Source organism: Hibiscus syriacus, unplaced genomic scaffold (genome assembly GCF_006381635.1).
Source record: "Hibiscus syriacus cultivar Baekdansim isolate YM2019G1 unplaced genomic scaffold, ASM638163v2 tig00110221_pilon, whole genome shotgun sequence".
NCBI lineage: Eukaryota > Viridiplantae > Streptophyta > Magnoliopsida > Malvales > Malvaceae > Hibiscus > Hibiscus syriacus.
The window spans coordinates 3194718-3212179 of NW_024062635.1; the positions used below are offsets into that span (position 1 = coordinate 3194718).

Here is a 17462-nt window from a genome sequence, read left to right on the forward strand (position 1 = left end):
GTATATGTATATGTATATGTATATGTATATGTATATGTATATGTATATGTATATGTATATGTATATGTATATGTATATGTATATGTATATGTATATGTATATGTAATGTATATGTATATGTATATGTATATGTATATGTATATGTATATGTATATGTATATGTATATGTATATGTATATGTATATGTATATGTATATGTATATGTATATGTATATGTATATGTATATGTATATGTATATGTATATGTATATGTATATGTATGTATATGTATATGTATATGTATGTATATGTATATGTATATGTATATGTATATGTATATGTATATGTATATGTATATGTATATGTATATGTATATGTATGTATATGTATATGTATATGTATATGTATATGTATATGTATATGTATATGTATATGTATATGTATATGTATATGTATATGTATATGTATATGTATATGTATAGTATATGTATATGTATATGTATATGTATATGTATTGTATATGTATATGTGTATATGTATATGTATATGTATATGTATATGTATAGTATATGTATATGTATATGTATATGTATATGTATATGTATATGTATATGTATATGTATATGTATATGTATATGTATATGTATATGTATATGTATATGTATATGTATATGTATATGTATATGTATATGTATATGTATATGTACATGCATCATATTATTATAACATTTATTATACACACACACATATATATATATATTATAATTGTTTTAATTTTCACAAACTTTTGAAATCAACCATTTTACAAATTTTCCTCACATTTTACATTTTTTTTTGATTTGATCCTTTTATGTTGTTTAGTGTAATTAAATTTAAATTTATAATTTCATATTTGTTCAATTTAGTCCTTCAAATTATATTTGTATATGAAATTGACCCATACTTATTTATATTTTTGTAATTTACTTAAAACCTTATAAAATGTAAATCACATAATAAATTTCTTTTCAAATTATGTTCACCAACTTTTTAAATGTATGTAATTTAGTCCATTTTTATATTAATATCATCTTCGCATTTAATAATTAATTCAATTTCATCCCTCATCAATGCGTGTTGCTTAATTTATTCAATTTTTTATTTCCAATTTCATGTTTGTTCAATTTAGTACTTTATATACATATATAAACTATAAAGTATAAGTATATATATATATATATATAAAGTATAATGTAAATTATATATACATGCATCATATTATCATAACATTCATTACACACAAACACACACACACACACACATATATTATAATTGATTTAATTTTCCCCAACTTTTGAAATTAATGCAATTCAGTACATTTTACAAAATTTCCTCACATTTTACATTTTTTGATTTGATTCTTCTATGTTGTTTATTGTTTTTAAATTTCAATTAGTAATTTCATATTTGTTCAATTCAGTCCTTCAAATTATACTCATATATAAAAGAGAAAATAACCTCAGTGACCAAAAATGCCTTATAATATACGATTTTAACCAACTTTTTTTGGATTTTCCAAAATGACCAACTAAATCGCAATGTGATCGATAATTCGCAACGCGATCTCCGGTATCGCAAATCAGTTTCCAATTTCGCAACGCGATTCTGACTATCGCATTGCGATTTTGCTAATTCGCAACGCGATTACGTAAGTCGCAATGCAAATTAGGAAAATCGCATTGCGAGATTACGTATTCGCATTGCGAGATTACGTATTCGCATTGCGATTTTCCTAATTCGCATTGCGATTTACGTATTCGCGTTGCGATTTTCATAATTCGTAATGCGAATACGTAAATCGCAACGCGATTAAGTAAATCGCAATGCGAATTAGGAAAATCGCAATGCGAATACGTAAATCGCAATGCGAATCTGACTATCGCAATGCGATTTACATAGCGCCATTCGTATTAACGCGTATTTTTTTCAAATTCCAAACACGAATTTTTTTCTTAATATATCGAAAATTGAACCGTCCACAGTAATCGCAACTCATAACCTCAAACCTAAAATCACAACACTTAGTCCCATCTCCATCTCTCACTCTCTACGGTGAAATCCGTCCCCATCTCCGAAGATTTCCGTCCCCATCGCCGGCGAAATCCCTCACAAACATTCACGATCAGAAATCCCTCACAATCATTCAGAAATGGAAAATCAACCTCCGAGGGTTAGTTTTTTTAATTATTTTTATTTTGAAATTTTTGCATTATTTTAGGTTTTTCATATTGAAATTGATGATAAGTTTACTGGTAATTTCAATAATAGATTAACCATTTCACTTAGATTTCTTATTAAATTCATTCGATTGCTGCCAATACTGCTAAACTGTTTAGTATTTAACCCTGTGAAGTTAGTATTTGTCTTTGTTTTGTCTTTTGGTTGAAGTAATGCAGAAGAAGAATAGTTTCGAGAATGAAAATCGCAACGCGGAAATGACTATCGCAACGAGAGAATCGCAACGCGAAATGAAAATCGCAACGAGATAATCGCAACGCGAAACCAAAATCGCATTGCGATTTTCATTTCGCGTTACGATTTTCATTTCGCGTTGCGATTCTCTCGTTGCGATTTTCATTTCGCGTTGCGATTATCTCGTTGCGATAGTCATTTCCGCGTTGCGATTTTCATTCTCTCGTTGCGATTTTCATTTCAACCAAAAGACAAAACAGTGTTGCAAATTTTAGTTTCAAGAATAAACTACTATTTATGTTTATTGTTTTTGGTATATCTTCACAGTGTAGTTTTTGGTATATCTAACTTGGTATGTTTATTGTTTTTGTAGAAATTTTTTTCGGCTTCATTGACATTAAGGAATAAAGTTAGCCTAGCCACTACAATTGCTTCGAAGCTTTCACCTGCACAAAGAAAATTGTTTGAGGAAACCTACTTCGGGCCATGGCTGAGAGTACAGCATCCGGGTGGAGATGCTAATTTGACCCATTTGTGGCTTCAGACCATGACTAGCGATCTACCCGACAATATACAATGTGGTGAGGAAGAGATATGGTTTCATTTTCTACCGGCGTATACTTGTTTTGGGCGGAAGGAGTTCTGCTTAATCACTGGTCTACGATTCGGGCACGATGATATAGGCCGGTACACTCGTCATATCACCCGCCCATCATGGTTATCCAGGGTTTTTCCTGATGAGTCAATAGAGATGCCGAACTTACACGTCGACGACCTGAAGAAATTGTTTAATAAGAAAGATGGTTTTGCTCGGATGAATGACGTCGATGTTGTCCGAGTATGCCTTCTACTACTTTTGTATGCCGGCTTTTTAGGCATAGAGGCCAGACAACCTATTCCTCAGGAGCTAATATTATTGGTAGAGGACCTAAATGCATGGAATCTATTTTCGTGGGGTTCGTATATATGGAAAGCTACCTGGACTAAGTTGTCGTCTGCCTTTGATGACCGCAAATGTTTGCGGGGCGATGGGTCGAAATACACTTTGTCAGGCTTTGTTTGGGCCTTTAAGGTAAGAATTTCTATATAATGTTTTCAAAATTATAATTAATTATTTAACAATTACTAATGTTTGTTATTATATTGTTTGTAGATTTGGATATTCGAGGCTTTCCCCAGCATGCGGACATATGCATTAAAAACCTCAAATGATATTCCTAGGGCTATTTCCTGGAAGAGGAAACGTCTGTTGGATTGGGAAGACTTAATACCATATGCGACAATAAATAATGTAAGTTAACACAAATACTATCATATATAAACAATTTATTAATAGTAGACGATTAACTTTGTTTGAGTTTTTATATTTTTAGGAGGCCAACACTCCATTAATGAGACTGACACCCACAGAGGCTGAGCTTGCCACTGATTGGTGGCAAGCTAGTCAGCATTTTCTTGATGGCACGAATGATGAGCAGCCTCCACTTCCTCCACTTCGAGAGCCATCACCTCACCCAGAGCCATCACCTGATCGACCCGACTATACACCTCTACAACGAGAGCCATCACCTATCCCGTCACATCATCGAGCCTCTTCTCCACCATCACCTCATGATAGGCGACCGAAAAAGATGCCACGACTTCTATCTCCCTGTTCTCCACCTCCACCTCCACGGGATGAGTCAAGGGAGTTACATGATGAGGTCAATGCCTTGCGTGAGGAGATCGATACTCTACGCGATAACGATGGTGCATATCGTGTGGAGGTGCCTACTTTACGTGGTGAGGTTACCGCTCTACGTGAGATGGTAGTATCATTGCAGAATGAGGTTCATACTCTACGCAACGAGGTAAGTTTAAGATTTTCCATATTTAACTTGATGATAAATTTACTCGTAATTTCACTTAGATTAACCATTTCACTTAGATTGCTTAGTAAATTTATTCGGTTGCTGCCAATACTGCTAAATTGTTTATTAACACTGTGAAGTTAGTATTTGTCTTTTGTTTTGTCTTTTGGTTGAAGTAAATTTATTCGGTTGCTGCCAATTCTGCTAAACTGTGTATTCTTTAACACTGTGAAGTTAGTATTTGTCTTTGTTTTGTCTTTTGGTTGAAAGTAAATTTGTTCGGTTGCTGCCAATTCTGCTAAACTGTGTATTCTTTAACACTGTAAAGTTAGTATTTGTCTTTGTTTTGTCTTTTGGTTGAAAGTAAATTTGTTCGTTTGCTGCCAATTCTGCTAAACTGTGTATTCTTTAATACTCTGAAGTTAGTATTTGTCTTTGTTTTGTCTTTTTGTTGAAGTAATGCAATCCATTCAAGTTTCAATTTACAGAAGAAGAAGAAATAGTTTATTCTTGAAACTAATTTAGTAACACTGTTTTGTCTTTTGGTTGAAATGAAAATCACAACGAGAGAATGAAAATCGCAACGCGAAACGAAAATCGCAACGAGAGAATCGCAACGACAAAATCGCAACGCGAAACCAAAAATCGCAACGCGAAACTATAATCGCGTTGTGATTTTTGGTTTCGCGTTGCGATTTTGTCGTTACGATTTTCATTTCGCGTTGCGATTCTCTCGTTGCAATTTTCATTTCGCGTTGCGATAGTCATTTTTCACGTTGCGATTTTAAGTTCCATTCTTCTTCTGCAAATTGAAACTTGAATGAATTGCATTACTTCAACCAATAGACAAAGACAAATACTAAGTTGACAGTGTTGCAAGTTTGAAACATATTTTCCTTTGTTATCTGATGCATTTTGTGAACTATGATAGAATAATGACTTGGGTGAATTCAATGCAAGTTTGAAACATATTTGTCTTTGTTTTCACTGTTTAAATATCATGTCTGTTTATTTACTGATATTTGTATTTAATTATTTAGCGGCCCGATAAGGTGGATGCTTTACGTTGGGTTTTTCTTGCACGACAGAGTTCACGCATCAGACGGCGTGCACGTGCTGTTAAGTCTCCGTACACCCCAATAGTGCGAAGACACCGCAAGAAGAAGCCCGACTCACCTCTCATCCCTCAAGAGTCCACTCCTATCGTTGAAGAGGCCCCTATCATTCCTCGAGAGTCCCCTCCCACCGTTCAAGAGGCCACTGTCATCGTTGAAGAGGTCCTTCCCACCATTCAAGAGCCCGATTCACATGGTGTCATATGTAGGATTCTTGAGAAACCCTCTGACGTGCCGAACATGATGGATTCAAGTTGGCTCTCGTATGAGTTACCGGCCAGTACCATACCGGTATCTGAAGTGGAGAGGAGACAACTACCAGACATAATTCTGGATAACACCCTTTGGGCTAAGACCGCAGTTGATTTTTATCTACATGAGCGGAGCCAGGGGTGTTTCACTAATATATGCAAGCTCAACGATGATATATATTTGTTGCTTGATCGGTCTTGGTGGGGCGTATTATTAGGGGTCGAAGACAATGGCTATTTCGATGGAGGGGTAAGTCTTATATTTTTCTTATATTTCAATTTGATTATTTTTTTTAAAATTTATGTAAGTTACTAATATATGTCTTTTTTTGTAAAACAACATATCGATGCGTGGGTGTCATGTCTTCTAATAATTAGGAAACTTAAGGAAAATAAAAGAAATAAACGATATACAATTATGCCGACGTCTTTTAACGCCGTTCACTTGAAGAATCAACGAGATGAATCATTTGCGTTGGGCAATGGACAAGCTAAACTTTATCTTGCATGGTGGGAGGTCGATAAGGTTAGTATTTATTTTAGATTGAGTTTAAAGGTATTCATAAATAAGTGCGCAAATGAATGAATTATTACTTATGATTGTGGGTGTTTATCCCTGTTTTAGAACGTAAACATTGGCTTCTCGTCGAGCTTCGGCTCCCATCCCTTAAGGCAATAGTATATGGCAGCATGATAAATTACATATCATTGGCTGATTTAAGAGATATTATTAAGGGATGGAGCTCTCATTTGGCTAAATTCTTGGATGCGATAAATTATTGGACTCGTTCTGGAAACAAGAATCCAAAGAAGCTCAATATTACAGTTAGCAGAGACGAGACCGCACCACAACAAACGAAAGGACCCAGAGGGGATTGTGGTCCTCTTGTATGCTTGGCGTTGGAGCGTTTGATCACAGGAAGTATAAAGTATCTACCTCCCACCGATAGAGATAGAGCTGCAGTAGGCTTGTGGTTTCGGTATTATATGGCTAGATCGATATATACGAGACGCTGCCTACCTGCATCCGCGTTATAAAAATGTCCATAAACAATTGGTAAGTTTATAGGCTTGTGGTTTGAAAATGTTTGGTTAAGTACCTAGAATTCAATAATTTGCTGTTTGTAGGTTTTAGATGTGTAGAAAGTGTTGTTTGAGCAAATGTTTGGTTTCTGCAGGTTAATCTCAGAAGTGAGCTGCGTGAAAATGATGTATGGCTGCAAAAGTTGATTCAATAGTAGATAAGGAAATAAGAATTATTGCTTATTTTTTGATTGTTTAATTGATTTGTAAAAGATGATTTGTAAAAGTTGATTTGTTTAATTGATGTGAACATAATTCTTATTTGTGCTTGTTTAATTGATTGAAATGTAATGATTGATTTTGTTGATTTCAATCTGCATTATGTTGAAGGCAAAAATGACTATCGCAATGCGAAATGAAAATCGCAACGAGAGAATCGCAACGCGAAATGAAAATCGTAACGACAAAATCGCAACGCGAAACTAAAATAGCAACGCAAAACTAAATTCGCGGTGCGATTTTCATTTCGCTTTGCGATTCCCTCGTTGCGATTTTCATTTCGCATTGCGATTCTCTCGTTGCGATTTTCATTTCGCATTGCGATTCTCTCGTTGCGATTTTCATTTCGCATTGCGATAGTCATTTCCGCGTTGCGATAGACATTAAGATGATTGCGAACGTCATTTCCGTGTTGCGATAGTCAAATGAATGCCTCATAAGTGATAACAACTGAACAGATCATAGCAATTTTCAAAATCAAGTTACTAATACATGCCTAACTGAAAATGTTAAAAGTTCACACATAAAATCCACATAATACAACGTTTGCATTTAAAAATCACCTAAGTTAACATTCCCAAAAGGTGAAGCTGGTTGTGATTGGGATTTTAAAGATGATTGCGATTTTGATTGCCTTTTGCTTGACACCATATGAGCTTTGGATTTTGATGAGGATCCATATTTTGGTAGAGGAAAAGATAATTGTGATGGCACTGGTGATCCACATGTCAACCTTGTATGACCACTTTCCTTGCACCGACTACATGTCGATCTCTTCTTCTCTTCACCCTTAGACGGTATACGATCGTGACTTTTTGGTCGGCCAGGTAGCCTTCTGTCCATGGCTGGTGGCAAAACTGTTTGTAAGTCATCTGGTATGTCCCACTCAGAAGGATGTGGAATAGGGTAGACAATCTCGCCATAAGTCTGTCGATATACTTCTGTAGTGTAGCAATCCATAGCGTATGCGCTTGAATCATCTTGATTTAGATGAAGAGAAACTTTTATAACATGGCCACACGGATAACCAGATGTTTGCCATTTCATACAACTACACGTCTTTGTATTTAGATCGACAAGTCCATTTAAGTTATTATCCATTACTTCAAACAAAGTGTTTGAACATGGTTCAACTCTCCATGACGTTGACTTCACAACACGTTTCGTTATCTTTTTTTCTGTCCATGATGTAACACGATGTTCCAATGTTCCTGTAAATTTAAATAAATAATACTTAGTAAAATATATGATAAGTTACGAATTTAAAGAAATAATACCTGTATGGTTTCTTTTCTTGTAGTACCACTGTTGAATAGAGGCTCGAAAAAACTCCACTAACATAGTAATGGGTAATTTCTGGGAATGATGACTTAGAGCGTTGATTGATTCTGCACTATTAGACATCATGAAACCATATCTTGCTCCAAGTTGATGTACTCTTGACCATCTTTCAAACCCGACATCTTCTAGTGTTTGAGCACACTGAGGCAAAACATGTCTTAAACAGTTTATATGCTTATTAAATCCACTTCCCGATAAGCTTTTACAGCCTTCCAGTATGTCCATTTGTGAATTTTTTATACCAGCAGACCTTGAGTTTAGATTTCTATACAAATGAACACCACAAAGTCCATGAAAAGCATCTGGGAAACACCTTCTAACAGCGTTGTCAATTGAGTTTGCCCTATCGGATATGATTGTCAGATTGCTAATAGGACCTATGCAATCCCTAAGATGCCCCATAAACCATGTCCATGAATCAGAGGCTTCAGATTTTCCAACCTCGTAAGCTATTGGAAGTATCCCATTGTTAGCATCCATGTCTACTGCTAATAAGTTTACTCCAAGGTATCGACCTTTTAAATGTGCTCCGTCAACTATAATAAATGGGCGCATGCAATTAATAAACAAACGAATCTACAAAATCATATACACAAGAAATATAATCATTTAAATGTGAAATGCATGTAACTAACAAAAATGAGTCAACAAAATTATATTGATTTACTAACCGCAACACCAATGGCAATAAACAGCAACTCAAAGCGTCCATCTCTATCTGTTTTGATATGAGTTACCGACCCAGATTTTTCAGCTTTAAATTGTGACAATAAGCCAGTAGTTGGGCAAACGATGCTTCTGGCGACCCCCTCAACAATTCCAAGGCATAACATTTGGCTCTCCAAGCTTGAGAATATGAGATACTAATCTTGAACCGAGCATTCATGTCAGTCATAATTTCATATCCCCGATATACCCTACCATTCAAAAACATTAACTCAGCCAGAAAACCACCCAACACCTTTTTGTTTGCTTGTCTATGGTGAGGAAAAACTTGGGTTCTTGAACATGTATGTTTATCAATAAAAGTCCTAACTTGAAACATTTCGCAATCTTTTATCCTCTTTGCAATCATACGCCACATACAGTTTTTGTCAATCATACACCTTGTTTTGAAACGATCTTTGCTTGATTTGTTAACTTTTAGTTGATAGCCATCTTCCACACATTTCGTATACAAAGCTATCTTCAAGTCTTCCTTTGTATCAAAACAATCATCTTTCTTGATACGAATAATTTTTGTGTGACAATCAACTACTATCTTTACCAACTCTTCTTCCGGTATCTGAAGTAATTCTGGCATATTCTAGTTATACTCCCATGGAATTTTCTTCGGGGACTTTTCTTTGGGGATTTCTTCTTCTTCTTTAGTGTTATATGAATTACAAAATGGATGTTCAACATGTTCATTTACAGTCGTAACTTCCTTCTCATTATCATCAACAACATCTTCCTCGGCAACGGTTGTTTCATCATCAAAATTCGGGTATTGACCAATATCAAAATCATTACACGCAGCGTCTGTTTCTTCTTCTGAAAAATCATCAAAATCCGAGTATTGACCAAGATCAAAGTCCAGGTATTGACCAAGATCAAATTTCGAATACTGACTAGTACTCATAATTTTTTTTGTTGGCTCATAATCGTCTAATTGGTCAATACGAAAACCAAAATTTGGTGCTGAAAGTTGATTGGGATTTGGATTAGGGAAAGGTTGTGGGTTTTGAGATTGTGTTTGGTATTGGAAATATGGTGAAACAATATTTGCTTGGTGATGAAATTGTGGTGGAACCATTAAATTTTGAGCATCATAAACTGGGGTTGAAAAACTTAGTTGATTACTACCTGCTACTGACCCAACTTCACTACTTCTAGGTTCAACAACATACAATGTAACATCATCACTTAAAACACTAATGTAAGCAATGAATTGTTCAACATCTTCATTGTCGGTTAACAAATAAACTTTACCATTTTTCTGATAAGATAGCCTAAATCCACTTAGGGGCTCTAAATTCAATTTATTTGCAACACGTAACATTAGAGTTTCATAAGTTAACTTTTTTAATGATAGTTTTAGTTGAAGATTCATGGGTAAAGGCATATATTGTAAAACACCATGAACATTCTCCCATGACCCTCCAAAACACAAATCTATCCAAACACGATCAACATTAGATGATTTCATTATTGTATTTAATTTACTAAACAAACGAGCTGCGAAACTAAAACCTGTTGCCGGATGGGGAAGGATGTCGTTGGATATAGGAACGGATGTCGCCGGAGATAGTGATAGATGGAGATGGAATGAGTTGCGATTTAGGGATTTAGGTTATGAGTTGTTGCTGCTGCGTATTTATATACCCAAAACATTTGTGTTGCGAAATTAAAACTTGTTGCGAATTCAGAAATTGAGTTGCGAATTTGAAATTCAGTATTGCGATAGTCAGAATCTCGTTGCGATTTACTAAATCGCAATGCGATTACGTAAATCGAAATACGAATTAGGAAAATCGTAATGCGAATACGTAAATCGCAATGCGATTACGTAAATCGCAATGCGAATTAGGAAAATCGCAATGTGAATTAGGAAAATCGCAATGCGATTACGTAAATCGCAATGCGAATAGGAAAATCGCAATGCGATTACGTAAATCGCAATGCGAATTAGCAAAATCGCAATGCGATTACGTAAATCGCATTGCGATTACGTATTCGCATTGCGATTTTCCTAATTCGCATTGCGATTTACGTAATCGCATTGCGATTTTCCTAATTCGCATTGCGATTTACGTAATCGCATTGCGATTTTCCTAATTCGCATTGCGATTTACGTATTCGCATTGCGAATTAGGAAAATCGCAACGCGAATTTGGGAAATCGCTATGCGATAGTCAGAATCGCGTTGCGAATCTGGAAACTGATTTGCGATACCGGAGATCGCGTTGCGAATTATCGATCGCATTGCGATTTAGTTGGTCATTTTGGCAAATCCAAAAAAAGTTGGTTAAAATCGTATATTATAAGACATTTTTGGTCACTGAGGTTATTTTCTCTATATAAAATTGAACCATACTTATTTATATTTTGTGATTTACTTAAAATAACACCTATAAAATGTAAAACACATAATAAATTTCTTTTCAAATTATGTTGACCAACTTTTTAAATGTATGCAATTTAGTCCATTTTTTTATATTAATATCAGCTTCACATTTTATAATTAATTCAATTTCATCCCTCATCAATGCGTGTTGCTTAATTTATTCAATTTTTTATTTCCAATTTCATGTTTGTTCAATTTGGTACTTTATATACATATATAAACTATAAGGTATAAGTATATATGTATATATATATATACATATATAAAGTATAATGTACATTATATATACATGCATCATATTATCATAACATTCATTATACATATTATACATATTATATATATTATATATATATTATAATTGTTTTAATTTTTCTTCACATTTTACAATTTTTTGATTTGATCATTTTATGTTGTTTATTGTATTTAAATTTAAATTTTTAATTTTATGTTTGTTCAGTTTAGTCCTTCAAATATTATTTGTATCTGAAATTGACCCATACTTGTTTATATTTTTGTAATTTACTTAAAACCTTATAAAATGTAAATCACATAATAAATTTGTTTTTAAATTATGTTCACCAACTTTTTAAATGTATGCAATTTGGTCCATTTGTATATTAATATCAACTTCACATTTTATAATTAATTCAATTTCATCCCTCATCAATGCGTGTTGTTTAATTTATTCAATTTTTTATTTCTAATTTCATGTTTGTTCAATTTAATACTTTATATACATATATATATATATATAATATATATATATATATATATATATATATATATATATATATATATATATATATATATATATATATATATATATAGTATAATGTACATTATATATATACATGCATCATATTATCATAACATTCATTACACACACACACACATATTATAATTGATTTAATTTCCCCAACTTTTGAAATTAATGCAATTCAATCCATTTTACAAAATTTCCTCACATTTTACATTTTTTGATTTGATTCTTTTATGTTGTTTATTGTTTTTAAATTTTAATTAGTAATTTCATATTTGTTCTATTTAGTCCTTCAAATTATACTCATATCTAAAATTGAACCATACTTATTTATATTTTGTGATTTACTTAAAACAACACCTATAAAATGTAAAACACATAATACATTTCTTTTCAAATTATGTTGACCAACTTTTTAAATGTATGCAATTTAGTCCATTTTTATATTAATATCAGCTTCACATTTTATAATTAATTCAATTTCATCCCTCATCAATGTGTGTTGCTTAATTTATTCAATTTTTTATTTCCAATTTCATGTTTGTTCAATTTGGTACTTTATATACATATATAAACTATAAGATATAAGTATATATATATATATATATATATATATATATATATATATATATATATATATATATATATATATATAATATCATATATATACATAAATATCATTATATCATATTCATAAATTTCATTATACATATTATACATATTATATATATATATATATATATATATATATTATAATTGTTTTAATTTTTCTTCACATTTTACAATTTTTTGATTTGATCATTTTATGTTGTTTATTGTATTTAAATTTTAAATTTTAATTTTATGTTTGTTCAGTTTACTCCTTCAAATTATATTTGTATCTGAAATTGACCCATACTTGTTTATATTTTTGTAATTTACTTAAAACCTTATAAAATGTAAATCACATAATAAATTTCTTTTTAAATTATGTTCACCAACTTTTTAAATGTATGCAATTTAGTCCATTTGTATATTAATATCAACTTCACATTTTACAATTAATTCAATTTTATCCCTCGTCATTGCGTGTTGTTTAATTTATTCAATATTTTATTTCCAATTTCATTTTTATTCAATTTGATATTTTATATACATATATAAACTATAAAGTATAAGTATATATGTATGAATATATATATATATATATATAAAGTATAAAGTATATACTATAAAGTAATAAAGTGTTTGTATATAAGTATTAAAGTATATAAATATAAGTTTTAAATATAAAGTATATAAGTACATAAGTACTAAAGCATATAATATAAATTATTTAACTATATAATATGAGTATTAAATATAAAGTATATTTATTAATTTAATTATCATAATTAATATTTGATTACAATATTTAAAAAATAATCATATTAATTAGTATGATTTATTATAAACTCAAAATCTCACAATTTTATTAAAATCTTTTATTTCATCAATGATAGTATATAAGTAAGGTAAATGTCAACGCAGATAAATATCAGATCATGTCAATAACAAGTCAGATCATTTACAGGTCAGGTTGAAAACAGGTCGGGTAATACCAATTATTTACCAGGTCAATCTCGGGTTCGGATTCATATTAGTCGGATGTAGGTCGGGTTCGAGTATCATATATTCGGTTCAATTCTGGTTTAGGTCTTTCTCAAGTCGGGTTCAAATCTACAATTTCCAATCCAACTTGGGTTCATGTCAACACCAGTTCCGAATCGAGTCGATTTCGGATCGCCATAACGCATGTCAAAAACAGTTTTAACTCGAGTCGATTTCAGTCAGTTTTACAGGTCGGGTCAACTTTTTATCCCGTAATCAAATCCTAACAAGTTAAACTCAGTCATGAACTGAGAATTGAAACTCCCAGAAAAAAATCATCACCCCGTCAAAAACCCTAAGCCACAAAAATCAATACAAAACAAAATTGAAAAAATAAATCAATGTCCATATCCATGGTTTCCTTCTCCCCTCCTCCACAGTTTTTCTCTCTCATACCACATTTCACCCACAGTTCAACTATTTCTCTCCCTCTCAAGAGACCCTTTTTTCTATTATCTACGCCCAAGTCTTTACCCGACAATGGTGCCGGGGTTTCAGCTTCAATTGCCGCCGTCCAAGACCCAACATCCAACCAAAATGACCCTATACTTGAAAACGCCGTCGAAAGCTCCGTTGGGTCCAACGGAGCGGCTGTGAGCATGTCATCTGCTGTAGAAGTTGAGGCTTTGAGCAAGTTTGAGGACCCTAAGTGGATTGGAGGAACTTGAGACTTGAAACAGTTTCAGAAAGATGGTACCATTGACTGGGATGCTGGTAATATTTTTCCTTTTGAAACCTCTATTGCCTGCTTTCTAATTTATCTGTGATTCCTTTTGTTGTTAACAATTTTCCTTGAAATCAAAGGTGAGGAGGAGAAAATGGTTGTAGGATTATCCAGAAACCACCAGTAATCATGACCCTGTAGTGTTTGATACATCCATTATACCTTGGTGGGCATGGATGAAGAGATTCCACCTACCCGAAGCTGAATTGCTTAATTGTTTGTGAAAAATCTGCATTTTCTTTTCTCTTTCTGAAATTCTGTATTGTTTTAAACCATAATTTGTTGTTGTATCGTGCAGGGCGGGCAGCGATGATAGGGTTCTTCATGGCATATCTGGTTGATAGCTTGACCGGTGTAGGTCTGGTTGATCAAATGGGAAACTTCTTTTGCAAACCTCTATTGTTAGTAGCGGTCGTGGGTGTGCTTTTAATAAGGAAAAATGAGGATTTGGATAACATCAAGAAACTGATCGAAGAGACAACCTTTTACGACAAGCAATGGCAAGGGACATGGCAGGACGACAACAATGGTTCCAGTAATAGCTAGCTAGTTCAATTTGGAGATATCAGTCCTTTAACAATCTAGTTGTAGTTTTCCTCTGTTTATGAACAAGCAGGGTTCGGAATTTGCTGAGCATTATTTAAATATCGATGAATTGTAGTATTATTTTACACTTTTATTATTTACTTTTGCAAACCTTGGCTAAGACCCTTTAGATGTATTGCTAAGATTCTATTAAGCTAAAATTACAGAGAATTTCAGTCGTCCGATTATGCACACATTCTGAATCTAAAGTTTTAGCCATGATTAAGAAAGAAGATTGACAGAAAAACAAGGTATATACATTAAGGCCACAAGATTTTTACCAAATGCAGAAGAAAGGGTTGTAGAAATGAATACTACATCCCCCACAGAAAGACTGAACCTCCTAGCCATTTACCTCAAGCGTCTTTGATCACTCCGCCGGGCTGGTACCTACCTCTCTCACCGGTCTCAGCTTCTTAAGCTTTACGAAAGCACCCTGTGGTTTCTCCCAACAAGGCACGATTGTTGCGAGTCATCCCCGAAATTTAACTCATAGTAACAAAGATGATGGCAAGTTTTTCTCAAGAGAAACATCATGCAGGCACCACCCTAGTTACAAATTAGAAGATACAAACCATTGAGCAAGAGACTGTAAAGTTATTCGAACAAATATCAAAACTATGAAAGCAAGAACGAAACTAAAGAGAAGAAACTTCTGAATCTCATTATCTTCAAATGAGTAAGTATACAAATGTCAAGTAGAGCATTTATAGTTAGGATTACAACTGTAACTAATTCTGTAACTAACTCCAACAAACTAAAACTTCTCCAACTACTTAGCTGCAATGTATCAACTCTTAGCTGCATGCGATTCCATCATGCACAGTAGGTCTCAACTGTATGTGTGCTCAGCAAGTCTCATGCACAGCACGCAACTGTATTCATTAACACTAACATTCCCCTTGCACCTTCAGCTTCAACAACTCAACTGCACATCAACACTTGGAATGAAGTATAGAATTAGCACATACAACGATTACACTCGTATTATCACTCCATAACGTGGCCTTACCATACAAAACTACATACAACTCCCCCAACAATGATTAAAGCCACACTTCTGTACTCGGCCTCAGCTGTTGACTGTGCAACAACCTGTTGCTTTCGAGAGCTCTAAGAGACCAAATTTCCACAAAATATATATGCATAACCCAGATGTCGATCGCCTATCATCAACATCTGACCCCCAATTTACATCTACAAATCCAGTCAAAGCCATTCTCGAGGAGGATGTAAAATGTAGCCCAAAGTCAACGGTACCTTGTATGTAGCGAATAATTCGCTTGACTGCCTGAAAGTGAACATCTAGTGGGGCTTGCATGAATTGACACACTCTATTCACAGCAAACGCCACATCAGGCCAAGTAATCACAATGTACTGCAGAGCACCTACTATGCTTCTGTATCATGCAACATCTTCAACTGGAGTTCCTTCCTTAGAAGACAGGTTGATATTGGAGACCATGGGGGTGGGAAGGCTTTTCACTTCACCAAAGCCATGCTTCTGTAAAAAGTCCTGAATATACTTCTGTTGACTCAAGACAACATTGACATCTTCATAACTAACTTCCACTCCTAATAAAAAAAAAATAAAGGTCTAAGATCCTTTAATGAAAATTGAGTGTTAAGTTTGTCTATAACCTGTTGAACAACCACTTCTTTATCACCTGTTAAGATAATGTCATTAACGTACACCAAACTATCCGAGGTCTTTCGAACATAAAGTGAAGCATCCGACTTAGCTAGACAAAAACCTTCAGATTCTAGGTATGTCTTCAGTCGTTCAAACCAGGCCCTCGGTGCTTGTTTCAGCCCATAAATTACCTTGTGTAGCTTACATACCAGCTCACCATTGCCTTGCTCATACCCTGGTGGTTGAGTCATGTATACCTCTTCAGTGAGCAACCCGTTCAAAAAAGCATTATTGACATCAATCTGTTTCAGCTTCCACCCTCGTGACAATGCCAAGGAAATAATTACCCTAATCGTTGCAGGCTTGACCACCGGGCTGAAGACTTCATCAAAATAAATTCTTGGTTTTTGAAGGAAACCCTTTGCCACTAAACATGCTTTATACCTTGATATCGAACCATCATCATTTCGCTTTATTCAAAAAGACCATTTACAGTTTATTGTCTTCCTATATCTAGGAAGAAAAACTAATGTCCACGTGACATTTCTTACCAGAGCATCAAACTCAGCTTGTGCAGCTTCTCTCCAATGAGAACTCATAAGGCCTCTGTGATATTCATTGGTTTTCGATCTGAACTTACAACATTATAAACTTTCGGCTTCCAAATTCCATGATTGCTCCTGGTCATCATAGGATATACATTAGAACCTGCATGTGGTACACCATTCTCCTCATT

General features: G+C 33.7%; 1 pseudogene; it reads left to right on the forward strand.

The window, feature by feature from the left end:
- The first annotated feature begins 14096 nt into the window (after positions 1-14096).
- Positions 14097-15137, forward strand: LOC120114236 (annotated as a pseudogene).
- Positions 15138-17462: the final 2325 nt, after the last annotated feature.